Source organism: Phragmites australis, chromosome 14 (assembly GCF_958298935.1).
Source record: "Phragmites australis chromosome 14, lpPhrAust1.1, whole genome shotgun sequence".
Taxonomy (NCBI): Eukaryota; Viridiplantae; Streptophyta; class Magnoliopsida; order Poales; family Poaceae; genus Phragmites; species Phragmites australis.
Genome location: NC_084934.1, coordinates 13,279,354 through 13,306,643, shown reverse-complemented (window position 1 = coordinate 13,306,643; position 27,290 = coordinate 13,279,354).

The following is a 27,290-nucleotide window of genomic DNA, read 5'->3' as shown; positions in this document are numbered from 1 at the left end:
GAATCTACATCATCTCAGACTACAACAAGGGCCTTCTGCATGCGTTGGATGTGTTGCATGATAGCACAAACAACTCCATTGCATGGCCTGATGTGGAGAGAAGGTGGTACATGTAACACTTGGGCGTTAACATATACACAAGGTACCACAACAAGTCTCTTGTAAAGAGATTCAAAGGGTTGTGTCTTCAGAACCAGCAGACGAAGTTCAATGAGATATGGAGAGAGTTAAATGAGAGCACTCGCAAGATAATAGCAGAGCAGCAAGCACAGGAGAACCATCTGCGGATGCAAATAGTCAGGGGCCAAACTATCGTTAGTCGTTCATATGCTACGTTTATCCAGTGGATAACGAGAAAACTGGCGGAGCATTGGGCCCTAATCCTTGACACTGACGGTGCCAGGTTAGCACATAGTAGTTGAATCACCATATTTTACCCTATCATATGCGAATAGCCCATCTAAAATTTTTCTATGGCATGTTAGGTATACCATCATGACAACGAACATAACAGAGACGTTCAACAATGTCTTAAAGGGCGTACGGGGCCCCCCATTGTGTGTCATCATTGAGCTCGCATTCTATAGATTGGTGAACTACTTTTGAGACCGTGGTAAGGCTGCTATAGAGTGCAACACGTGCTTCGCACCTAAGGTGGCAGAGATCATATCAAGGAGGAGGAACAAGGCACACTTTCATCATACTAGGATCTATGACCTAGCCAACAACCATTTCGAGGTCATATGCCACCGTAGGTATGCTTCAGGGTATAACGCATAGGACGCCGTGTAGAAATGTGAAGTTGGGCCTCATGAGGTGAAGTGCACATGCAACAAGCCTAAACTACACCATATCTTGTGCTCCTATGTCTTGGCTGCTTCAGGGACATGGGCGTCAACGATGGATCACAATACTTATCACCGAACTTCACGATCGATGCATTGAGGAGCACATGGCTTCCAAAGATGCATTCGGTCAACATCTAAAGTAGCTACAAAACGATCGAGGGGCCTAAGAGGGTACCTTATCCCCGAGCACGACGCACAGATCCTGGAAGGCCAAGAGCCACTTGGCTGCAAGGTGACATGAATGCAGTAGATGATGTTGATGGCCTACGCAAGTGCAAACTATGCAAACAATGTGGCCATGACAGGAAGACTTGCCCAACTCGATAGTGAACTATCAAGGCACTATCGCACTGTATTGTATTAGAGTTGTTGCAACGGAGTTTATTTTATAAAGTTATTCGCATACACGGTATGCACTTTAAATTGTTATTCACCTATTAGTTGCACTACCTATTTTATAATATATCACATGTACTGGCATCACGAGTGACATTTTTTAATGAACTATGAAGCTTGAAATTATTGTCATGGCTTATGGTGCTCTCCTGAGCTTCTCCAGCAGCAGTACGACGAGAACCATAAAGAAATGATGATTTTCACAGGGCAACAGATACCATGATTATATATTCTTTTTAATTGCCATGATAATTTGTTACTTACTTACTCAATATATGTTTTGGATACCTTTTGTAGTTAGTTCTATTGTGGGCCCGGGGTGTGCACATGCTTAAAGAGTTAGACCCTCGATTCCACGACCGACTCGCACGTGTAGAACTACTACCTTTTGCTCTCATGATGGCCAAAGCTCCCATGGCAGGTGGTGGCTAGACACCTCTCCTGCCGATTGAGACGACACTGCTCATAGGTCTTGTGGACCGATGGCATACTGAGATGTATACGTTCCACTTTCCTATTGACAAGATGACCATAACATTGAGGGACGTGGCCATGCTGACCGGACTGCCAATTAAGGGTGCCCCATTAGCAGTTACGCAACTAGCAAAGGAAGAGTGGAATGGTTATGTTGAGGGCAGGTAATTTTTTGTTATGTAATGCACTTCAAATGTTCTAGTGCTATTCAAGCTTCATTGAGCCCTTGCATGTTGTAGGTTTAGTGTGTAGTATGACATGAAGGATGTTGGACTCTCCATGTCCTGGATTCATGGGATGCTATAGTTCGGTCCATGCCCATAGGATACGGATGATGCTACAATTATGCAGCATGTATGAGGTGTACTTGTATATCCTACTTGGAGATATCATGTTCTGCAACATGGCAAGTGATTATGTCCTCTCTCATCTTGTATGGTTAGTGGGTCGGCTTGCGTCACATCCTTATAAGCTGACATCTTACAGTTAGAGATCTACTGTGCTTGCTGCAACCTATAGAAGATTGTTTGCTGCATCACATAGGTCAAAGAAGAAGGGATTTATTACAGGGTGCCTATGCCTCTTACAGTTATGGAGCTCGGAGTACCTCTCAGTATGTCGACCTTAGGTGAGAAAGAGGTAATATCCAATCCCCATCTCTGATGGCATTATAGATGACATGGGGCCTATGATGAGGTACCCATAGATTCATGCCAGGTTGAGATGTAGTTAGCAGCAAGACCATGGTAGCTACTCCTGGGTGATCAGTGATCTGAACCTCCTCAACGCCAATCTCGTGGAGTAGGATCCATAGGGTATGTCACGAGTGGCTGAAATTGCAACAGGAGGTCAGATCACATCCTCTTGTTTGCATTACTCAAACTTGTGGATGACCAGATGCTGCTTAGTGTATATGAACAACGTGGAAGTATATTCTCTTGAGTGTGTGCAGAGGCAGTTCTATTACAGACAAGTGGTGCCAGTACCTTTCCCACGAGACGTCGGACGGGTACACGAGTTAGTGTGTTATTGTCGTATTATCCTAGTTGTTCCATGTTACAAGGTTCTAACTACTTATGTTACATACATGAGGAGCGCACAGGGGGCGAAGCCTTGCAGGAATAGGCATCCATGAATGTCGAGCACATACACAGGTAGACAGAGTCAGCCGTAGTGGATGTCGTCATTCCTGTTGGATAATACGACAACGTCATGTACTCGGACTACCTTGCATGGTACCATCCGCACACGCGTGCCACCTTACTCAGTAGACTTGTAGAGGCGGCCCGCAGACCCTTCCTTGAGGATTGTGCCCACCTTCTTTATGTTGTGGTAAGTGATGCAGTACTTCTAAAGATTTTCATTGGTTCAACCTCCGTACTCCTCACATCACCCTCTTCTATACAGATCGAAGAGGCGTACAAAATGCATAGTTGCACAGAGCAAGCTTGTGGGGAAGCAAGCGATTCATCCAAATTGCATGCAAGACCCTTTTGTTCTGCTCTAACCACTATGCTCCAATATGTAACCACCAATGATCTTAGGGCCATTTTGCACGAGCGGCGTCAAAAGTACCTCAGGGTGTATGAACTAGCCGACCATCCTTTTGTGCTAGGTTTTTATAGAAGACAAAGAAAGATAGTGATATTGCCCGATCAGTATGCATCCTATATTCAGGTTTGGCATTTTCTATTTGTTCATTGTACTTCTCTTTTTTTCTTTTAATCAAATGCTCCTCTTTTACATTAGGCGTTCTTGGAAGAAGAAGAGTTGATCAACAAAGGCATCCCAATCTTCTTGGTAGTGTATATGCTGTTCGACGGGGGGGGGGGGGGGGTGATGCCTAGTTCGCATAGAAGACGACGAAAATCAGCGAACCTAAGGGGTACATGGGTGCCCTATACTATTCAACCAGAATGTGACGAGGACGATGAGGATGATGATTTCATGCCAATAATCCCTTAACGTTCCAGCAACAATACAGGAGAATGTTCAAGGAACACTGCAAGTGGATGTTTACGCACCACATCGAGATGCCATATAACGAACAATGATATAGGACGTGCTCCTATCCTATGTAGCAAAAATGACCCTATTAGGCTATGATTGTAATTTGTGTGATTAATGATAACATAGTTATTAGGTCTAACATATTTGTCAAGAATATATGTTAGTAGGTCTCATGGATGCAACACATCAAGAAGCCATCGCAGTCGGTACAAAGTTTGATTGAATTAGAGAAGTTCCAGGAAAATTGACCTCACTGGAAGGTCCAGTGTAGAGGAGTTTGCACTCACCGGAGCATTGTGCACAAAGGCTAATAGCATCACTGGATAGTTTGGTGCTCTGTGTGTTAAACTCACTAAAGTATTTCTGACAACAGGGGAGAAGGCTGAGGACCTCACTGGATAGTCCGGTGATCTACACTAGGTAACATCAAAGCATTTCTTGCAGAGAAGAATGCAAGTGCAGAAGATTGAATATCAACCCACCGGAAGGTCCGGTGCTTGTTTTGTGCATACCGGAGTATAGCACCAGAGCATTTCATGCAGAGGCGACTGTAAGTCCTGAATAATGAAGATCAACTCACCGGATAGTCCGGTGAAAAAGAGATAGTTGCACCAAAGTATTTTCAGAGAGAAGAATAGAAGGTTCAACTCACCGGATGGTTCGGTGTGAATGGAATAAACACTGGATGGATGCACCAGAGTATTTTACACATAGAGGCTGCAAATGCTCGGATGGCTCAAGATAACTCACCAGAAGGTCCGGTGATAGATTTGAAGGCACACCAAAGTGTCCGTTCATAGAGGTTGTGAGTGTAGTTCCAACGGCTAGTTTATGAGGTTGTACTCATCGGATGATCCAGTGTTCTCACACCCGGTTTTAACGAATAAAACCAGATACGGCTTATGTGCGCCCATGATGTTTAACACATATAAGGATGTCATAGATGAAGTAAAAAAATCAATACTTTTATAGAATAAACATTTAACTCTTATAACAATTGACATATGTTGTCTTCTATGAAGATATCTGCAGTGGAATAGAAGCATTGGTGCCTAACAACACTGCAGGAAACCAACCGAAAGACATGCGCCTAGAACGTCACAAGCTCGTCTTGATAGTTTTCAACATCTTCACTCACTGAGCAGCATCACATATGTTGCATGGCATAGGAAAAATAGTAAGTGTGTGAGCACATAACGCACTCAACAAGTATACAGGAGAATAATGATATGCAGACTTATATCAAGGACAAGCTAACACATGGTATATTTGCGTAAATATGAGTAAAGTAAATAATAATGTAATTGAAAAGCATTAAGTAGTTGTTAAGTGAGTGTAACCCAAACGACCCAATAGCTGTCACTCAACGCTACCTACCTTGCAAACCATGACCATCTCATATCACCAAACACTACTAAAAAAACTCGTTCACTGCCGGCCCATAAAGGGGTTTCATTGCCGGTTTTGGAGCTGACAGTGGGCAACAGGAAGTAATAGTCCCTGACTATACCGGCAGTGAAGGGGTTATCACTCCCGACTGAAGGCTTCAGCCGACACTGATAGTCGGACGCCGAATCGATCTTTTTGGGGCAGAAAAAATTGAATTTTTTTTTTGCACCCGAGGAACCCCCACGCTCGCGACGTCGCAAGTCACAAGTCACGCGATTTTTTGCGCGAAATACAAGTGCGTGCGGTTCGTGGCACGCGAACTCAGAACTTCTCAGCTCACGCTATACGTCCTTACCATTCCACCATAGAAATACTAGTGATACCATTAGCATATGCGATATTTTTGACATCTTCTGTTTGAAACTTCAAACAATTTTTTGGATATCTAAATGACATCAACTGAAAAGTTTTTAACTACAAAGTTGTAGATCTCGTCGAGAGCTACAATTTTGATATAAAGTTTGTCCCCATCCGACTTCATATGAAAAGTTATGAATTTTTTAAAATAAGCTGTCATCCACTATCACTGTCGGCTCATAACATGAACCAGGAGTGATACTATCACTGCTGGCTCGTGGCTAGAGCCGGTAGTGATAGTGGATTTCCACTACCGGTTCTTTCTGAATGGCCTTTTAGTGCCAGTCTATGATACAAACCGGCAGTGATATTCCATCAATGCTGGCTTGTAAGAAACTGGCAGTGATGAGCCAACATATAAGCCTATTTCTGTAGTAGTGAAACCGTATCCATAACCCTATCCAACCATATCCAGCTAATCATGTGAGGATCCAAGTCTCTCATGACTGTGAGCACAGTTGATATATCAGATTTTACACTCAGCAAAGGTTGTCCAACTTTTACCCACGAGTCGTGGTATCCTTATTGCCATGTTTGCAAGACACTTAACACATGTCAATGATATGCCGCTAGGAGAATCACTACAAAGCATGGTCCATCAATTAGGTCCTGGTACTCCAACGAATGCTAACGAGGTGTCTAATCGATATGCTAAGCCTTACCCATATCTCCCTCGTGTTTGGTATAGTATTTCTTAGGTTGTCGCTCCATGAACCGGTCCTTAATTAGGTTACACATGTTTCATTTGTTCATACTTAGGCAAAGACTATCCAACCGAGTAATAACAATCAAATGTTAAAGGACATCCAAAACCTATACAAATGTTAACGGACATCCAGAACCGTAGCAAATGTTAAGGACATTCAGAACATACCATTATGCTTGGAACATATCCACAAGTACAAACATTATCAAAGCCATCTCTTTGCCCAAGTCCTATGTTCCATGTTGCTACGTCATGTTTATCGCCCTAGTTGCATATGTCTATTAATCAATTATATGACACTTTCCAGCATGGCTAAGCAATTCTACCCAAAAAACTCATACCAACTACCACTTAGACTTCAAGGAATGTAAAGGAAGAACTAGGTAAACCCTAACATAGATGACTACCCATCAAGTTGACATACATTGCATGCAGTTTTGTAAATCAAAACATTAAAAAATATAGGTTTAGAATGATCAAGAAGTACACCCAATGCTGCTTAGTGTTATCGAAACCTTGGTCTTGAAATCCCTCGAACAAATCCGAAGCGTTGACGACTAATCGCTGATTCTATCAGCAAACAAAAGCAACATCGAATAAACACCAAATAAACTCCAAATTGTAAATATGAAAGGAATTGAACCATGGACTGGGATCTTGGTTGAACTAGGCAAGGAGAATGAAATTAACTGAAGTTCTTATGAGGAAGGATGAAGCGATAGGAACTAAGGTTCCACATAAAATGATAGAAAAGACTTACTAAAGCATTAACATGTGTGACCTACAAATTAATATATTATTTTAATATTATAAACTTATGTTTGTGATACAATGCTATGTAGTTCATGGCCTATACATCATCGTGACAACCATAAATTTACAAATCAAAATAATATTTTTCATGTTGTAGAGATCTAGATGTTAATGAGAGATAACTACTATAAATATGTGAGAATTAATATCTAAAACTGGCATGGTTGGATAGATCATGATTTTAGGAAAATTAGAGCGCAAGAATCACTCAAATCGGAGCTAAAGATATGAAAGGTTGAAGTTACAAGTGCTTTTCTACAAAATCACCTAATTTCCTGGAATTTCTAGAATTATTTTTTTACTGGAAAAATTAGGATTTATTGACTGGACTACCGACTAGGCTGGCATGTTAGCAAATTGCTAACGTGGCGATGGCTTGGCGGCTGATAGGGACGACACAAGGCGTTGACTAGGCTTTGGTGCTGACTGGGATTAAAGAGTTACATGTGGCGGTGGGTTCATTGTCTAGTGAGGAGGTATTTTGATGATCTAATCTAGGCTTTTGATGATGAATCTGACAGCTGTTGTTTACTCCGATTGGTTTTGGCCAGCGGCAAAAGTCTGGACAACGGAGGGAGCTTGAGACAGCGGCAGTCTCACCGGGAACTCACTGGACTTGAGCTTCGGAGATCAGATTGCAACGGCAAGCAGCTGAACGACACCAGGATAGTATAGCGAATCCGTTCGGGTGTCAGAGAGAGCAAGTGACCACCAAGATGGTCGGGCGATGATTGGACATGGTGGAACGTAGCCAGAGAGCGACCGAGATTGCATAGCGAAACTCAAGGAGCGATGATGAGTGGCGGAAGAGCATCAAGGAAAGATTACGAGCTCACCTAGAGTTAATGTCGATGATGGGATGCACCAAAGCGGCAAGGTGATGGCGAGGAGGTGCGGTGGCGGTCTGATCTCATCGAGGTGGGGTCTCTAGTGGTCGGGAGGTGAAGGCGAGGATAGAGGTATACACAGGAGGCGACGGTGGAGCTTCTCAACGACTCTAGAGGGCAATGCGGAGTAGAATTGAAGCGGCTGTGAGGTCGGCCGAGCGGCAACAATGTTGATGGGGCGGGCTATGGTTTTTGCAATTTGGCGAAATAGGGCTCGGGAACGCAGTGACTTGTGACAGAATCGAAGCATGGGTTGCTTGGTCACCGATATAAGCAACGGCTCATGGGGTCCCAGGCGCGCGCACCAAGGAAAGAGTGCGTGGCGCAACGGCTTCAGTTTGGATGCGGCGGTGGGAGTCCATGCTAAAGACGGCGAGAGGTGCGGGCCTATGTTGCAGTGGAATAGTGAATAAAGTAAGAGGCGGGGCGCTAGTGGAGGGGCGAATAGGGGAAAGATGGGCCTGGTGTTCGGCCTGCCCAGGTAGGGAGGCTGGGTGGGAAAGGAAGGGAAGACGGGCTCAGCTCGAGAAGAAAGAAGGGGAAATAGGCTGAAAGAGAAGGGATTCCAGCCTAGGAAAGAAAAAGATATTTTCTTTTGTTTTGAGAATTTTCAGAAAATGAAATAAGCAAATAGAATCCAAATAAAACACAAAATGAAACCGAACAATTCGATAAAATTTGAAAAGCCTTTGAAAACATTTAGAAACCAAATAAAAACATCTTGAACTTATGAAAACACTTTGATATTTTGGAAACCATTTTTAACTCATATAAATTCAAATAAATCCAAAGGAGGTCAAATAAAATCCAATAAAACTAAAAAAAACCTATATGCCTATTTTCAACATGAATGGACTCAATCCATTACTATCCTTAATTAAAATTCAAATTTGAATTTAGAAATTAAGATTTTTTCTATTCCAATTATTTAGTCTATAATATAATCTTGGAAAATTTTAGAATTTTGAGAAATCTAAAAATCAGAGAGTGATAGGTGTTAGTACAACTGTTCTCACTGGATCATCCGATATTAACAGCTTTTCTGAGCTATTGGGAAAACGACTAGAGGCTATAAATACCCCTCCACTTAGTCATTTTATGAGTTGCATGTTGTTAGGGTCTAGAGGAAGCTCATATACACTTGAGAAAACATCCAAGCCACCAAAGTCCTTAAAGTGATCATCCAAGGCAATTAAGCACAAGATTAGAGAGTGTTTAGTACTTATAAGCCTAGAGTGAGCTATAGCTAGGTGCTGCAGCTTGAAGAAGGGATCAAGGAGTGATTCTACCTTGTACCGAGTGGTACGTCGATGCCTTAGAGTCTTAATGACTCATCGGTATTTTAGATCTTGGTGGCTCAAGTTTGTTGGCCCTCCGACTTAGTGTGGAGCAGCGGCAAGACACGTGTACGGGGACGTGGAGACCCTTGCCTTGGTGGCTCAAGATCCGAAGTGATCACAACGGCAAGTGATCGAAAGAGAGGCTAGTGGTGAGACCTTGCCTTGGTGGCTTGGTGGCTCATCATGTTTGAACCTTATCTTGTTGACTTGGTAGCTCAGGAGCCATGATTGGAAGAGACTTGGTGACCGGGAGCATATCCTTTGTGGAGCTCCAACATAGATTATGGGTGGCATTCATGCCATCGATACCACAGGATAAAAAATCCCTTGCGCCAAGTTTGTCTCTTTACCTTATTTACGTTTTCGTATTTACATATTTGCAATTTACCTTGCTGCAGTAGGTTGTAATCCTCCTGAGTGGTAGAGTAGACACACTAAATAAACCTAGAGCACATTTAGATAGAAATTGATATCGGTTTTGTGAAGTTTTTGGAGCCAATTTATTTTAGGTTTTTAAGTGTCCTAATGCATCTTCCTCCCTCTTATGCCCTCTTATGATGTCACCGTTCCTCACAATTGATATCAAAGCCCCATACTCTTGATAGGCTTAACATCCTAGAGTTATGACGTTCGGGGTTGGGAAGGATACCCATAGTGCTTCACTTTTCAATGGTACAAATTTTATTTGTTGGGAAGTTCTAATGTCTTGTTATTTGCAAGCCAAGGGTCTAGATGTTTGGAGAGTCACCGAGGAAGGGATGAGATGTTGCATCACCAACAAGGAGAGGCACTTAGATACATTGGCGAAGAGTATCATTTTATCATCTTTAAATGTTGATGTATTTAATCGTGTTTATTCTCTCACCAATACACATGATATTTGGACTAGTCTCATTGAAATACATGAAGGCACAAAGGATGTGTGCAATGAGAAATATCATGTGCTTGTCACTAAGCTTAATAGAATCAAGAAACTACCCCATGAAAGTACTAATGATATGTACTCATGTTTGAATATTCTTGTCAAACGGGCTAGGTTTGATGCCAATTGATGATGATCAAATGGTAAGAAAAATACTTCAAACTCTTCTTTCAAAGTACAAGTTGATAGTCTCCATCATCTACGATAACAACGCCATCAAGACGATGAAGCCATCAAGAACATCATGAAGATCATTGCCAAGATTGATCAATGACTCTCCATAAAAGACTTGGTCAAAACAATTGATCACATCAAAAAGGAGAAGGAGACCAAGAGCAAGAGGGAGATAAGGGGAAGAATCAAAGCATTTGCAAGCATGGGAAGATGGGTGAGTGAATATGAAAATTCATACTTAAGTGATGAGAGCTTCGCCACCCACTCCTCCAAGAAAAGCTCATCCTCAAGGTTGTCATAACGCAAGCTATCTTCACACATGTACCTTATGGCCAAAGGTATGAAAATCGATGTAAGTGATGATGAATCCAATGAGGATTCTTCCTCCTATGACAAACTCCTTCATTTGATCAATGAGCAACAAAAAGCCATTAAGAAACAATCGAAGGAACTTAAAAAATTCAATACCCTCAATGACATTCATGCTATCTTTATTTCTAGTTATAAACAATTATTGAGAAAATTCAATTTGCTAAATAAGTAGCATGATGAGCTTAAGGTAAAATTTGAGTGTATTGAATCTCAATCTAAGGCCTCTCTATTTAATTTTAATCATAAGGTACATGCTCTTCTACTTCTTGCAACGATTTAATTGATATATTATGCTAACTCCTTTGCAATGAGATATGTGTTGAGAATGTTCTTATAAAACCATCTAATAAATTAATTGCACAAGAAAATGATGCTCAAGCAAGAAGTGGAAAAGATCAAAAAGGGCTTAACAAGATTAAAGGCCAAGAACTATGTCCAACCTCTTCAAAATAACCATGCTACCATAGTGAAAAAGTTTGCGGAGGGGTCCACCGTAACATGCTTCAAATGTCATCAAAAAGGCCACAAGTCTTTCCAATGCATGCATATCAAGAAGGAGATCAAGAAGAAGAAGAAGATCATAAAACTCTCCAACAAGACCTCCGACTTCTACACCAAGCCAAACTACAAGATCAAAACTAAAATCAACCATTACAAGCTCAAGAAAAAAGAAAATGGCATGGTGGTTACACAAATGGTTGGGAGAAAGGACTAGGGGTATAACCAATCTATTTGGGTGTCCAAGGAAGTCATCATCAACATAAAGACGTTCCACTTGGTTTAGGTTCCAAAAAATACTTGAAGCATGAGGTGACTATGAGGATTTAGAGACTTGACTCACAATATAAAGTGATGGTTCAATCGAAGAAGCTAAGTACATATGATTGGACACTTTGATGAAGATCATGATCATCATATACCTAAATCCTCATCCAAAGGTAATGAGGTAATGGTAGCTAGACTTTTACTCATATTTTTTTTGAACCAATGCCTTGTCTAAGATTGCATGTGTATATTTCAATTTATTGCAACGCCTAGTTTTCATATGGTAGGTTACTTGTGACTGTCTCTAACCTATGAGCAACCTATATGGTTTATTAGTTGTAGGTTTTTTTCGTGGTATTAGTTTTACAATTGGTATCTTTCATGTGCTATGAACCAATCTATAGGGTACCCTTTCTATTGTTATTAATAACAAGTGCATATATCTCGCAAGTATTCAAAACTTATATGCACATATTTAAGGGGAGTATATCCTATGGATTGTGATTTTGAGACTAATATGTGTTGTTAGATGTATCTTTTGCAATCTCATGGAGAAATTAACATATCTCCAGAGGTATGCAATGCTTAAATGCTTAAATTGGTATCATTGTAATTCATTCCTACATTTATGCTACATCCATGAATTATATGACTTAACCTTCCTACCTCTACTTATTGTCTAAATGTGCATATATTACTATATTCCTACAAGTGGTATTCACAGGTGGGTCTCATTATATGTATGCACACATAAAAGGAGAGTTTAGATTATATCATATGAGTTTTATGAATTATGATCATTGCTTATCTTTTTCAATTTATATTAATGCCTCATATCCTTACAATTGGTATATCTTTTTAATTGGTATCATTTCATTGGATCATAATTTATGAAACTCTCTGTTATGTGCTCTAACGCTTTTCCTCAAGTTCAACATATGTATGTAGCCCTTTTTGAGATTGTTGATAAAGGAGGAGAAGTTTGATGAACAAAACATGCAAAGATACAAGATGTCTAAGCAAAGGGGAAGAAGAAGATATAAGAAGCAATATGAGGCACCTAGGTTGACAAAGATTGATAAGCTCTTGCATGGGTCGATCAAGGGGGATAGTGGTAATGGACGAGGGGGGCCACAATAAAGGGGGACTAAATGGTAAGAACATGCACCCAAGCAATATGATAAGGCTTTGTGCTCTTTATGATTGGTATCATTTATTATTTATCACTTGTTTTGGTTGTGTTACTATCAATAATCAAAAGGGGGAGATTATAGAGAAAATGACCCTATTAAACCATGATTGTGATTCTGGTGATTAATAACAATATAGTTATTAGGACTAATATGTTTATTAAGAATATATGTTAGTATGTCTCATGTATGCAATACATCAAGAAGCCACCACAGCTGGGACAAAGTTTGATTGAATTGGAGAAGTTCCAAGAAAATTGACCTCACCGGAAGGTCCGATGCAGAGGAGTTTCCACTCACCGAATCATTATACATAGAGGCTGACAGTCTCATCGGATAGTTTGATGCTCTGTGTGTTAAACTCACTAGAGTATTTCTGACCACAAGGGAGAAGGCTAAGGATCTCACCGGATAGTCCGGAGATCTGCACTAGGTAACACCAGATCATTTTTTGCAGAGAAAATGCAAGTACAGAAGACAGAAGATCAATCCATCGGAAGGTCTGGTGCTTGTTTTGTGCACACCAGAGTATAGCACCAGAGCATTTCTTGCAGAGGCGACTGCAAGTGCTGAAGAAAGAAGATCAACTCACCAGATAGTCTGGTGATCACAGAGATAGTTGAACTGGAGCATTTCCAGGGAAAAGAAGAAAATATTCAGCTCACCAGATGGTCCGATATGAATGGAATGAACACCATATTAATGCACCTGTATTTTACACCCAGAGGCTGAAAGGCTCGGATGGCTCAAGATAAGTCACCGGAAGGTCCGGTGATGGATTTGAAAGCACACCGAAGTATCCGGTGTTCACAAAGGCTATGAGTGGAGCTCTAATGGCTAGTTTCTGAGGTTATACTCACCTGATGATATGGTGTTAGTACTATTATTCACACAAAATCATCCGGTGTTAACAGCTTTTCTGAGCCATTGGAAAAACGACTAGTTGGCAGGTTTAAGGCTATAAATACCCTTTCACTCAGTTATTTGACGGGTGGCATGCTGCAGGATCTTACCCTGATAGCATTGGCTGGCACAACTATCATTGTACTGCTAATTTGTGTCACCACTTTCCACCGTCACCTTGAGATTATCTAGGTATTCAACAACTATGCAATATGTCTATTCTTTTGCCAATTATGTGAGTTACTATTGTTGCTCTACGTTGATACGGCAATCTGACAACTTAGGCCTCAAACACAAAATAATCACACGACGGAGCTTTAAACATAAAATGATAACATCTCTATCCTGACTCAGGATTTGGACACTAATTGACCACAAGACAGAGCTTTATCATGGCAATGGTAGCATGCCATACACTGAAAGCTTGCATGCAACAAAAGGAAACATCAGCAGCATACCGGCCTAACGCACGTGAAAGCCTTGAGTAGGCAATGCGCGAGGCACTGTGAGCAAAAAGCAGGATCACGCAGCATCTGCGGGCCATTTGCACCAAAAGCATTCGCACCGAAGCGATGTGACGTGATAAAAGCAGCATCCAAAGTGACATGATGACGCGATCGGCCATATTTGGCACCTCGTGTACCGAATACGGTGTGGTGGGCTGTATTCATCACCTCATGTGCCGAATACAGGGAGCTTTCGGCACATGAGGTGCCGAATACGGTGCACAGTGCCATATTTGGCACCTTGTGTGCCGAAAAAGGTGGGACAGAGAATTTTTAGTGCACGGTGTACCAAAAACCCATTTTCGGTAAATGAGGAGCCAAATACACATGCTAAATTTACAAATACACCGACATATTGTCTATTTTAGCAAATATAATGATGTATGTTATATACTGTTGGATTTTCACCAGCAAATAAACAAATCATTCTGTTGAAGTATGAAAAAAAAGAATTACTAACGTGCTAGTGAGATGAGTCGTCCTTAACTCAAGAGTATCGTGTGATTCTCGGCCACGCGTCGAAAAGAAAAGGCGGTCACTTGAAGAGCAAAACTCAAAATGCACGATCGCTTGAGGTTGTCGGTAGGTACAGACTACAGTTTGCTACGTGCTTGCCTGCCAATTTTCAGCACCGTGCCATGCATATGAAATAATCGACAGTAGGGTGCAAATTGCTGATCTAAGGGTATCATCATACCCTATTTAGCTCGACCAACAATAGTAGTTTTCCAAAATGAGCCTACTTTTTAGGAAATCTTGTATTATCGATTGAACTAAAAAGAGTTTAGAGTAAAATATACTATATGAAAAAAGACCATTAGTGAGGGGTGATAACCATCATTAGTGGTGGGTCTCACATCTGTCACCCAACATTTTACTAATATAAGATCATTAGTGACAGGTTGTAACCGTGAGTCGTCACTAATATTCAGTCATTGCTAATGGGTCATAACTGTGACCCGTTACTGATGACTGAACATTACTAACGGGTCGTAATCTTGACCAATTACGACTGATTGATAAACATTTTTTCATGTTTTTAGGACAAAAAAAAATATCACCCAAGCCATCCCAACGTAGGTCCATCGCATATGCTCCACAAGCCACGCTATTTTTCACAATGTTTTCATTTTTTGCATTATGTGTGAATCGACCCCGCGACCTTCCCTTGCGCATAAACACCCCTTACGAACTCACCTATCAGTTAGTCGTGATAAAAACTGGATATTTTATCTTTTTAACCTTCTTTGCCATGATCCCTAACTAATTACTGAACATTAGTGATAGGTCGTAATCTTGACCTGTCACTAATGATTGATTTTGCCAAATTTCATGGAGGGTTATAATTTACCTATAAAATCTTTCTTTATTCAAATTTGTATTCATATTTTATGAATTTCTGAATATCTTATTCAAATGATCGCAATTTGATTGGTGACTCGGAGTGCCTTTGGTAAAATGGGTATAACTTTTGTATATGCGCTCGATTTCGATATTTTTTACTCTACGGACATCTATAGAAAAAAATTACATCCGTTTCTCCCTCACTTCCTTGGGTTCAGAAAATTTTTTGAGGCCAAATTCGGCCTGCAAGATTAAGTTTTCCCCACCTGAAGTTTATGCAATGTTTCCGAAATGTGCATTTTTGTCCATACCGCTATCCCTTATATCAAACTTGAGCATAGATGTACTCGGAGTGCTGCTGAGGTGAGAAATAATAAAATAAAAAATATAGCATCATGCTTTGCATATATTTACTTTATAGGCATTCTAGGCACAATTGCTACTTGTATTTGCGTTTTTTTTCATAAGCATTCTAATGCTAATCCTAATTAGTAGCTTAAAACATGTAGTAGGCACTAAACACTATTCTCTAACTTAAATTAAACACCATGTAACCTCACACCTCCTAAAAGCTTGGTTGCTTACCTAAACAGCATCACTTTTGTCATTCCCTTTATTTGTTTCATATATCACTATACTAAAGTTTGTAAACAATATAGAAAATAGAACTCATAAACATAATCTAAAAAGACATCGATATGTAAAATATTTGGACACTACATTGCACAACATTGTCAATTTAATTTACATCAAACAACAATCTCATGTAACAAATACTAACCAAAACTTAGATTGAGGCATTAAACAATAATACCATCATGTAATCGAAACTGAGCCAAGTACTTGTGAATACCGTCATTATTGACGGGTCATAACTTGATCCGTCACTAATAACTGGCCTAGAATGACATGTCATTGATGAGTTGGTTATGAGTGATGGGTCACAACTTAATCCGTCACTAATGACTGGCTTAGCATGACCCGTCATTGATGAGTTGGTATTAGTGACCCGTCACCAATTACTAGTCTAAGATAACTTGTCACTGATGAGTTAGTTATTAGTGACGGATTACAATATAATCCGTCATTATTATTATTAGTGATGAGTCATGTTACATCCTCTCACTAATAACTACTAATTAGTGGTGGGTCTATATGGGTCTCGATCCGATGGCGCATTAGTAACGGATCATGACGAACTATCACTAATTTTGTGTCTCCCTTATATGTTTTTCACGTAGTGAAAATGGCACCCTTAATTGACGGTGTGACAGTCTACCTCAACTCAAAGCGCCGAAAGTGACATGGAAAAGACATTATACTGGAATCTTAACAGTTTTTAGGCCACTGCGCTTCCATTCAGCTCACAGAATGAACCCCCATAACATCATTGCTAGCCTAAGCCAGGGGCAGATCCGCCCCCCTACCCAATGTGCATCTTGGTTACCCCCCCCCCCCCCCTCAGCCTTTATTGGTGCGTGGTTAAAGCTCTTGTGGGCTGAGGTAGGAAACGATGGTTATAGTTATCTTTTATCTCCTGTTATCTTTTAATACATATGATTTTACATGAAAAAATAGTTATGCTTATATTTGGTCGGTTTACATCCTAGTAGCACTTATAAATGAGCCCTCTTGATTTAATTTTTACTCCGCCACTAGCCTAGGCCACCGTAATATATAGTGGACAGGAATAGGCACAAGCCCTCATCGGATACGTTGGATGATGGTGGGTACGCACGCGCGTTTGGCCAACTAGTCTATTTTTTGCCGGCCACCGCCGCCCCACAAGAGCGAGGGCGCTAACTAGTGGAGGTTCGCGGCTGGGCGGCATCACTCTTGACCCATACCGTCTGTTCGTCGGATACATAGCTAGGCACAAGTCCAACTTGCAGCTATGAATACTCCTAATATATACACCCACTATCTAGTGCAAGTGGATTGTAATAAGATTTACAGGCGCATGTGATAGGGTAGATATAGTATTCTCAAAAAAGAAGGATGGACATCCTGAGGTAACAATAGGCTGATTTGCTCGCTGCAAACCAACGGATGCTCGCATACTCGTTGTACGAGAAGAGTCCCAACTGTAACTATGTATGTGTGGAAGGCCAAGATAAATAGATTTAAGGAAAGTATTTCTTTAGAGCAAACTTGGAATCACTACCACAGAAAGGGTTATTCGTGCCTCCACTTCACCGCCAGTTAAAAAATAATCAGTAGTGATAACATATCACTGCCAGTTAGTAAGCTTCAGCTGCACATAAAAAACCGAGCCAGCACTAACTGCTAGTGTTAATCACTATCACTACTGGTTAGTAATACAAACTGACAGTAACATATCACTGTTGATTTTTATTTCTAACTGGTAGTGATATTTAAATTACAACCGACAGTGATATTAACTCATCAAAAGATATTTCTTTAATAACCAATAGTGATAGCCAGCTAGTTACGTTTACAGACCGACAACGATACTCAAAATCCATACGTCTTCACATGCACGACTGCCAGGCTTCACGCGCCCGGTTGCTCGATTGTCTTCCCAGCCACTTTAAATGTTTGCTCACTCTCACTCGCTCTTTCTCTCTCGCACATCACCAGCCGCCTCCAACTCCTGAGCGATCCACATGGATCCGTTGCCGCCTCCACCCCTTCTTCGAGGACACCTCCTACACTTATGTCCTCATCTGACATTTTGCCAAGATCCCCTTCATTGGACGACGAGGTGTGGGACGTATTCATTGACGAGCCACCGAGGCCCAAGAAGGCCTGGACGAGCTCGTCAGAGGAAGATAAGGAGGACGACGAGAAAAAGGAGGAGAACGATGCCGACGCTAATGCCAAGAATGACAGCAGCGACGATGACGAGGACGAGAACGATGATATCGGTGGCTATGAGGATGACAACGAGGCTGTGGACTTCCGTTCGTGGGTCGAGTTTCAACTCGACCACGACTAGTTAGCTAGGTTAGTCAACGTGCGCGTTAGTATTTTTGCGTTGCCGTCTGCATGACAGCAGCTTCTGCTATAGTTAGTATAAACTATATTAATATGATCATCAATAATGCTAATCTTATTTAAATTAATGTATGAATGTTTAATTTTTTTATTGGATTGAGTATTACTGCTAGTTCATAGCTAGAATCGTAAGTGATAAATATACAGATCGAGCAGAATGAGATCAAGAACCAGCAGTGATACAACACGAACCTACAACGATATGTACAATCACTACCGGTTCGTGATAATAATGGATTATCACTGCCGCTTATTTACTGCCGGTTCATAAATCGGCAATGATGTTAAGAACATGCTGTGATGATCTTTTCTATAGTAGTAAATATAGGATACTTTTTGTATGTGTATTCATATTTTCTTCCTTTTCATCATCAAGCATTCTTGCATTTCATTTTGGCACATTGTGTGTGTGTGTGTATATATGTATATATATATATATATGTATATATATATATATATATATATATATGTATATGTATATATATGTATATGTATATATATGTATATATATGTATATGTATATATATGTATATACATATACATATATATACATATATATACATATACATATATATACATATATATACATATACATATATATACATATATATACATATATATATATATAGTGTTTAGTAGAACCGGTACTAGAAGAGCCTTAAAGAAAACAATTCCATCGGGGAGAAGACAGAAGAGAAAAGTAAGGTAAGGTTCACTGTAAATTTTTCTCAAAGGGGCAATAATCGAAGAACAATGTTGTACAATGTGCGGTATGGTCACTTATGAACACTGTGTACTCAGCGCTTAAAGTTAAATTTTTGTCCCGAGAAGATCCAGGAGTCCAATACAGTCGCTGGTGACCATATCACCTGTCAGAGCGATACTGTAGCTTTTTATTATTTTTTGGGGCTAGCCGAGAAGACTACTGGGTCCGACATGGTCAACACCGGCCGTATAGGGCGACCGTATTGCGCACCATTTCCATCCAATCAACTCGGCATAGGGCTTCTAAATCTTGTTTTCCGATACGAAACTACTCCAATCCTCATCAAAACTATTCTAGCTAACCCGTGATGACCTCCAATATATAAATTCTATTGTGCACTTCCATTTTGCAGGGGTTTGGACCTTACATGGGAGCTACACAACTTCGTGCCCATCGTATACTGACCCGTTTAGGCTGTAGCCTTTGGTTGCTGCATCAAAAGCTCACCTTCAAATTCCCGGTAACATCTTTCCATGATTATGCTTCATTGCTCTAAGGAAACCAAACTTGTTGGTTTATTTGATCATTCAATAATTTGGACACATGAGGGCGCTTATGCTTTCACTGTAATAATTTTGTCCCAATTTAATGAAGCGTTGTGCGGTAGTGAACTCATGAATCATAGTTTGTCAAAATAAGCATGGTGCTTTGGTTGATAGACCGAACTATTGGGATAGATTTTCCATTATTGTTATGACCTTATTAATTAATTGTGTTGTAATTAAAATTCTTAAAACGAAATAAAAAAGAAGAAAAACATAAAAGAGAAAAATATCTTTTGGTTTGTTTCTAGTATGGTTTCTGATGCGGATCTCCCTACCAGTTATACACCACATGCTATTCCACAAATTACTATGAATGCTTCTAGGACATTTGAATGGCAGGAACTAAAAAAAACTAAAAGCATCTTCTATATATACAAAGGACCAATAGCGTGAGCGTGTTGGGAACTTAATAACAAGATGAATCTTAAGTACTTCAAATTACGATCTTATTGGGATCTAGGGACACACCTGCACCAAATAGAGCCTATTGGATTCTCCTTTCGCATGTTTTCTTGAGATAAACATGCATTTTGGCGGTATCTAGGAACTTTGCCCTCAAATCGCGATACTCGATGCACCAGACAAATGGGTCCATCAAAAGACTCCTCTTTGCTTAACTAAACTCTAGGGACATATGTGGCACCACCAGAGTCGATTTGATGCCCTTTTCACTTGTTTTTGTTGAGATAACGTACATTATTCTAGCTATGTTTTCAGGAACTTTGCCCTCAAATCACGATACTACATCTGTTCTTAAATAGATGTCATTTGAGAATACATTCAGTTGAACTTTAAAACTTTGACTATTAATATACACAAAACTATTAGAATTTGATACATTAAATAATAGTAATGAATTTATCATAAAAAATATTTTGACATTATCTAATTTTTATCAACTTCCATCGAGAAATAGTTATAAAAAATAATAGTCAAATATATTTATTAGAGACCGTGTCGATATATTAAACGATAAGTAAAAAAGAATAGAGATAATATTTGATACGCCTGATTAGTGGAACTATCGAATAACTCCTTGTTACCTACCTAAACTCTAAGGGACACATGTAGAACCAACCAGAGTCGATTTGATGCCCTTTTTTGAAATTTTATCGAGATAATGTGGATTTTAGCTGTTTCTTGGAACTTCGCCATCAAATCACGGTGCTCGATGTACTGGACGAGTGGGACTATGGAATGAATCCTTCTTAGGCTACCCGAAGTCCAGGGACACATGTGGTGCGAATCTCGTATTCTTCTACTACCCCTGCTGCTCCTAATATGCGAGATTTTGTTTTTACATTACTGAAAGAATTTTCAATGCATATAAAGGACCACTAATAGATGTACTTTATAATAAGGTGAATTTGTTCCTAAATATATTAGATTATATTCTTCATAAGAATATAATACTATCTAATAGATGTACTTTTTTTGCTCAGATTAAAAGGCCTAATATAATTGGAGGATGAGTAAACGATATGTTAAGCTGTGATTTGAAGTTGTGCTTACTAGTACAACTAATTGAAGATGACATCACGAGAGTGTAGAGCGAGGCCGGTTTCAGGTGTGAAGACAAACAAAATCAAGTCTACTTTCCAATAATGGAAACATTTAAGATTTGGATCATTCTATAAAAAGTTATGCTTTTTGAAATACATGTTGTCTGGGCTGTCTAGAATGAAGCGTGATAATTGCTGATGCGGAGCCCGTGGATTCCAAGGTGCCAATTGCATATATCCATTTGTTCCAGGATTTTCCAAGCCGTGGGAGCATTTCCTTTCATGTTCTACACAGACTCAAGTCGATCCAACCGCAGGAAAAGAAGATAAGAAAGATCACAGTCAGTTCAAACTCTGTTCAGATCAGCAGCTAGCTAATTTGATGGAAGTACGGCTCAATTTTCTGAAAGGTTTAAGATGTATCTATTGGTAGAGTTTCGACGTTGAAGATCTAAAGGCTCCGACAAAAAAAGATCGAGAACCCTTACAACTACTACACCACTACTACGTGATTATTAATTGTGCTGAACACGGTTGACCCTGCCAAAAAGTTTTTCCTACATACGAATTGAGAACACAAGTAAGAACATGATAGATACAATCTGAATATTGGTAATTACCAATTATAATATCGAGTTAGGATTCCACAAATCAATATACGGTGAAACTGTCTAAAATAGAATAATCTAAGTAAAACTCAAGTCTAAACTAAGACAATTACTGAATATATATAAGAGAGACATGAGAAAGTATACCTAAAGTTCTGCGGCCATAGGGAGGGGTGCATACAACCTGGGCACGGACCCCGACACGCTTACAAAGCCCGACATGACCCAAAACAGTGATGCAACACTTTATTTCATGGATTTTGATTGATTTATATGGAATCTAAGGCTGGGATAAGGTCCATTGGAAATGGCTTGTCGTAAGGTTTCCAGCAAGTATAAGAACACCTCAATTGGATTGCGTATGTGAAAGTTATGCCCATTTTATACATGTGGTGTCTGCAGACTCCGAACCGAATTCGGAGTCCGACTTAGAATCTGATTAGACTTGATCTTCGAGGAGTGATGTCTTGGTGATTGCTTCTTCCATATTCCTAAGAAAAAAAAAACATCACAAAATTTAGTAGCATCCCATAATTTACCAAGAAAGTAAGAATAGTTAGGAACAAGTTCACCTTGTAGTTTAATTATCGCGCATGTTCTCTTATAATTGGTTCTTATATGTCTTGAGGAGTATTAGTATTGTATATATGAGGAGTGACGTCTGCGTCATATCCGCTGCAGCATGTAGCTTGTTTGCTTCGTTCTCTCTACACCAGGCTAGGTTGTGGGCAATATATCATTTGCTTGCAGCATTAGTTGTGAGATTGGATTAGCAGTAGTTTGCAGTGTTTGTGCATTTCGTTTGTGCAATGTGTCGGCCTTGTTTTCATGAAAGTTATCACTAAACCAAAATCAACCAAAACATGCTCTAACATGACATACGACACCTGCTAGGGCCATCTGGTACGTTCTGGGCGTGTTTTGCTCCGATAATAACTTTCATCAAAAACAACCGTCCTGAACCTGTTTGCGGACCTGTATTAACAAAAGTTATCACTGGAGTGAAATCAACCGAAACAAACTCTAGCATGACCTACAACACCTAGATGGACTATCCATGGCATTTTGGGAGTGTTTCGCTCTAGGTATAACTTTGCTCAAATCCTCATGTCCAGGACCAATTTCTGTGACCATTTTCAAGAAAGTTATCATGGGAGCGAAATCAACGGTAATAAGCTCCAACAGTCACTATGGCACCTAGGAGGACTATCCAGTGTGTTCTGGGCATGTGTAGCATCTAGGCCCCTAAGTAAGTGGTAAGTATTTCGATGATCAATGATAATTGTATCATTGTGATTAATACGTATGTTTTGAAAGGAATCAAATGTTTAGTTCACAATGATCGAATAAGTTTTCTTGGTCCCTCATGGAATTCTATTGGTCGATCAAAGGACATTTGCATCAAGATTAAGGATCTTCTAGTTTAAGTGTCACAAGGTGATGAAGGACACTTAGAGTAGGCATATGTCTCTTTTTGTATTTTGATCGTACTATAAAGGGAACTAAGTGTTGTAGCTTGACTTAGTTGAGCCTAGACATTTTAGATGCACACTTGCGAAAATCTAGCACTAGGTAGCTCAAAGAAGCCCATGGGTGAGAAATTAAGAAGTTAGAACTTAAAGTCGGTTGAATTGGATGAAATCCAGAAAGTTTGTTCTCACCGGATTGTCCTGTGCGAGAAGGATTAAACTCACCGAACTAATTTCCCTATATGTGAAGATTTCAAATGATCTCATCGGATTGTTCGGTGATGGGAGGAATTTTTTCATCGGAGCATTTAACAGAAGAGTCATTTTTCAGAGAAATTTGAAGTTATATGCACCGGATTGTCTGGTGATCTGAAGGACGTATACACCGGACTATTTAACAGAAGGACTATTTTTCTAGATAAAATCAGAGTTGAAATGACTGGATTGTCCAGTGACTTAGTTATCGCCGGACTATTTAACAGAAGCTTGGTATGTTTGGAGGAAATGGATTATAACTCACCGAACTATCCGGTGATGCTATGTGGAGGAACACCGGAGCATTTTGCAACGGCTACTGATAACTATCAGACCAACGTGTGGAAAAAGTAAACTCACCGGACAAGATAACTATCAGACCAACGTGTGGAAAAAGTAAACTCACCGGATTGTCCGGTGTTAACAAAGGCGTGTTCACCGGACCATCCGGTGTTCACAGAAAAAGTGAGTGGTTGGGCAACGGCTAGATTTGGACCTCTAAACTATATATACCCCCTCACTTGCTTTCATTCGTCACTCCTGCAACCCAGAAACATTCATCTAGAAGCAAGGGACAGCACTGTGTATCGTCTAGAAGCAAGGGACAGCACTTGAGATGATTTGCATGTTCTTAATTGAATATTAAGGACTCCATTATTTCTTGAAGAGTAACGAGTGTGCATCTAGCTGCTGTTTAGACTTGATAGGGATCAAGTGAACCAGTTAGCTTGTTATTCTTGGTGGTTGGCAACACCTAGCCGGTCGTGGAGATTGGAGATGTTCTCGGTGAGCTCTTGGAGGTCTTGTGGGAGCTGCGGGAAGCTCGTGTACTTGGTTTGATGCCCGCCAATCCAAAAATGGAGAAGTGGCAATCACTACTGAGCACTTGAGTCTTGGTGACTCAAGGGGGAGCGACATCCTTCTGTGGATGCTCCAATGAGGATTAGTGGAGAGTGCCATCCCTTCGATACCTTGGGACAAACTCGGTGTCCCCTTTTCCTACTCTTGTTACATTCTGCATTTCACTTCTAACATTTCCTTTATGCAAGTTTCAATTCCATTCAGACTCCTCTAGTTATTCAATCTGCCTTCAAGGAGCTTGATGCAGCACTTCAGGAGATGGCTACTCAAGGTACTACTACTACCACCTCAGCCCCAGCTACAATCTTAGAGGCACTGTCAGAGTCAGCTCAGCCTCCTCAGCCAGCTGTTGGTCCTGCAACGTCAACTTCCTCCTCTCCTCTGGCTCTGGATGTTTAGGAGTGTGCTCTTTTTAGTGCTTAGATGCCAAATGGGGAGAGATTCTAGGTGATAGGGGGAGTCTTTTGGAGAGAGGTAGATGAGTGACTAGTGAGCTTTCGGAGTGTTGGATCTTCATGGATTTTGATGTAATGACAAGCTATTTGATTTTTAATCGATGTGTTTTCCTTGTCATCGCATTGTGTTCCCTTTCGTGCTCAGTTTAATTCTTATTCTACTAGCATGCTAGGTTGCTCTAGTTCTCGGCTTTCTCTTATTTAATTGTTATATGCCGTACAATGCCTAGTATGATAGGGTGTTCTTCATATTCATTTTCTTATCCTATTTGTGTTGTCATCAATCACCAAAAAGGCAGATATTATAGCATCTAGGCCCTTAAGTAAGTGGTAAGTGTTTCAATGATTAATGACAATTGTATCATTGTGACTAATGGGTATGTTTTGAAGGGAATCAAATTTTTAGTTCACAATGATTGAATGGATTTTCTTGGTCTCTCATGGAATTCTATTGGTAAATCAAAGGACATTTGCGTCAAGATTAAGAATCTTCTAATTCTAAGTGTCACAAGAGATGAAGGACACATAGAGTAGACATCGGTCTCTTTTTATGTTTTGACCATACTATGAAAGGGCCTAAGTGTTGTAGCTTGACCGAGTTGAGTCCAGACATAGTTGTATGCACACTTGCAAAAATCTAGCACTAAGTAGCTCAAAGAAGCTCATGGGTGAGAAGTTGAGAAGTTAGAACTCAAAGTCGATTGAATTGGACGAATTCCAGAAAGTTTGTTCTCACCGGATTGTCTGGTGCGAGAAAGATTAAACTCACTTGACTAATTTCCCTCTCTGTGAAGATTTCAAATGACCTCACCAGATTGTCCGGTGATGGGATGAATTTTTCACCAGAGCATTTAACAGAAGAGTCATTTTTCAGAGAAATTTGAAGTTACATGCACCGGATTGTTCGGTGATCTGAAGGACGCATACACCAGACTATTTAATAGAAGGACTATTTTTCTAGACAAAATTAGAGTTGAACTGACCGGATTATCCGGTAACTTAAAAGAGTTATCACTAGACTATTTAATAGAAGCTTGGTATGTTCAGAGAAAATAGATTATAACTTACCGTACTATCTAGTGATGCTATGTGGAGGAACACTAGAGTATTTTGCAATAGGTACTGACAACTGTCAAACTAGCGTGTGGAAAAAGTAAACTCACCGGATTGTCCGGTGTTAACAGAGGCGTGTTCACCGGACCATCCAGTGTTCACAGAAAAAGTGAGTGGTTGGGCGATAGCTAGATTTGGACCTCTAACCTATATATATCCTCTCACTTGATTTCATTCGTCACTCTTGCAACCTAGAAGCATTCACACACACTGAGTATCATCTAGAAGCAAAGGAGAATACTTGAGGTGATTTGCAAATTCTTAATTAAAGATAAATGACTCTATTAGTGCTTGAAGAGTAGCGAGTGTTCATCTAGCTACTGTTTAGGCTTGATAGGGATCAAGTGAACCAATTAACTTGTTGCTCGTGTACTTGGTTTAATGCCCGCCAATTCGGAGATGAAGAAGTGGCAATCACTAGCGAGCACTTGAGTCTTGGTGACTCAAGGGGGAGCGATATCCTTGTGTGGATTCTTAAATGAGGATTAGTGGAGAGTGCCAACTCTTTGATACATCGGGAAAAACTCGATGTCCTTTTTCCCTACTCTGGTTACATTCTGTATTTTGCTTCTTGCATTTTCTTTATGCAAGTTTCAATTCTGCACTTCAAGTATCTTCCTAGCTTGCTACGTTGTCTAGTTGCTTTTATTTATTATAGGATAAGGTTGCTCTTTGTTCTAGAATTTGGTAGTTGGTTCAATTTTTTATTAGTACCCTATTCACCCCCTTCTAAGGCCATTAGATCTTTTCAATTTGGTATCAGAGTCTCTTGCTCTTGAGAGGCTTAAAGTCCTAGAGCAATGACCCCGGAGAATGAAAGTAGCGTGCCAAGGTTCGATCGAAAGAATTTCGCATATTGGAAAGTTCGCATGGCGGGCTATCTTGAGGCTATTTCCCCCGAAATTTGCCGCTTCCATTGGTTTAATCACCCTTTTACCGACCAACAAGTTAGATGGAATGCTATGGCTAAGAATACTATATTTGAGAAAATTAGTGAAGAGGTTTTCTCTAGAATTCATAGCATGGAATATGCTAATGAGATTTGGACCGCTCTTGTGAAATTCATGAGAGTCTAGGAAAATTTGTGAGGAAAGATATCATGTGCTTATGAATGCTCTTAATCAATTCAAGATACTTCTAAATGAATTGTGCAATGATACGTATTCTCGCATAAATATGCTTGTAAAAGAAATTAACTCGCTTGAACTAACTCAATTGTCTCAAGGAGACGTTATTCGTAGG